Here is a 2,222-nt window from a genome sequence, read left to right as displayed (position 1 = left end):
CTTCCCGACTTGCGAGGGCCTGAAGGGAAACGAACTGTCAAGCGTGCGCGCACCATGGCGTGATCGGACTCAAGTGGTGTGCCCAGAAGGAACGGACAGTCTTAGATTGTGGCTCTCCACCGGTGGCTGATGGCCACGTGGTCCAACTGGATCCACGGTTGATTTGTAGTTGGCGGCCGCCAGGTTACGCGGTGCGAACGTTTATGTTGAAAGTTCGTACTTGCCAGAAACAGTTCGTGATCAGCACACAGCTGAAGGAGTCGATCTCCGTTGTCTGTGCGGCGAGCATCGACTCCGAATCGACCACCCAAATGTGATTCCAAGGAGCTCAGACGACCCACTTGAGCATTCAAATCGCTTGCAAGGTTCACAGTGTCAGTGCTTTTTGCCTGACGAATGAGCCCGGATAGCTCTCGATAGAAAGTATCCTTCTTCGCATCAGAACTGTAGTCCGTTGGGGCATAAGCCAACACGACAAACAGGCACCGCTTTTTATGTCGCGAGACATTGAGCTTGATTGAACTGGATAAACGGACGGCGCAGAGACGACTGTTCACTGGGATCCAATCCAGCAAAGCGCGTTTAGCTCTGGGGCTGAGTTTTAGACCAAAATGATTGAATTCCTATCCAGCTACATGCTAGTGAATTGATGTCGTAACGAGATACACCAACGATTATCTACACCGTCACACAGGTGCTAATCACTAAAGAGTTGTGAATAGATGCAAGTGATAAAGTTGTGTGATTGATATACCTAGTGTGGAATAGGCATACCACAATCTTCTGATTAGTTAAAGTTCCTTAAAGTATTGTTTTAATACTTTTTCAGAGCGAAATCCGTGTTCGCCCCGTAAATTTCCATCAAGAGGGAGTACGCTGCTCAGTTAGTTTTATGGCTGCTGAACTAGAGGAACACAGAACAAATGGTGAATTATTTGCTGAGGCTGTACTGCGCATCCATAAATGACATGCCAATTTGGTTTTAGCGGGAGACCCGCGGAGAATCCCGTTGAATCTCTCGTTTATGATGTTCGTAATTATCTGATGAGCCACAAGAAGGACGAAACCAGTCGTGGACTGTTGAAGAATTTTCAGCAACCTTACGAGTTATATATTACGTCGATAGGAATGTGTACTTATCAACACAAAAATGCTGCCGTTAATGCGCCTATCACTGCTGAGTGAACGTAACTCAGGAACGGCTTTCAAACCAAAGCTATGAAGAATCTCGTTTTCGAAGATTCTGCTGTACGCTTGTGTGATTCCAGTTATCGACTTTTGCCGTTTCATGTGGTGTTGTTGTTTTGGAATCAGTTGATTTCCGCAATGGTTCGGGAAGGAACAAGTGCGAAAATCACGAAAAATCCCTCGGATGTGCAGTGACCGACAGGAGTTTCATCCGTTTATAATGAAATCGAACATGAAAAACTCTCCACTGTCATAAAAATTAGCCATTTCAGTTGTTTTTGGCCCGATTTAACGGGGAAATTGATACTTGTTGAGTGTTTGACTACTAGTGAACATTCTGAGCTAATTTACTGGCGAAAGTCATTTCACATCGCATCTTGGAATCCACTAGCTTGGGATGATAACATTAGTTTCACTGTCACTGTTTAGACGTTATCATCACAAGTTGTTTCTTTTCAATCAACCGTTCTCCCAGGGGTTTCCGCTGTGTAGAAATACAGTCCCGTATGTTCGGCGTGCGATACTGTCTGTTAGTGCCAGTGCTATTATGGTGGATTTCGGTGTGGATGACAACCTTGTAGCACGATTCTGTGGTTGTTAAGCAACCCATGAACCGAGTTCACTCAGTGCCTACTCTTACCTCTGCCTACCTTCGGTGTACCAAATAACCCGCCATACTGGATATGTTCTACCACTCGTTTATGCGTGTGTGCTTAGTCAAATGCACAGTGAACTTCTAGAAGGAGATTTTTGGCTCGATCCTCAAGAGGTGCTTTACAGCCACCTGTTTCATTTGTCGTAACACGGGGATGAATTTGTATTCGTCTGTTCTATGTGACTACGCTTCCTGACATCGGCGGGTCAGTCAGATCGATAGTCAGCTTGTTAGAGTTGAGCTTGACTGCGAGTCCTGCACGCTTGAAGCCGCTTTCAAACTTTAAGACTTGAGGTATGTAAAATGGAGCGGATTGCAGTTTGGATTTCCTACCACACAAATGAGATACACTGTGCGTCGTATTCGAAAACCTCAACAC

The sequence above is a fragment of the Opisthorchis viverrini genome, assembly GCF_000715545.1.
Source record: "Opisthorchis viverrini unplaced genomic scaffold opera_v5_478, whole genome shotgun sequence".
In the NCBI taxonomy this organism is placed as follows: domain Eukaryota; kingdom Metazoa; phylum Platyhelminthes; class Trematoda; order Opisthorchiida; family Opisthorchiidae; genus Opisthorchis; species Opisthorchis viverrini.
The sequence above is the reverse complement of the archived record's forward strand: the minus strand, read 5'-3'. Positions refer to the sequence as shown.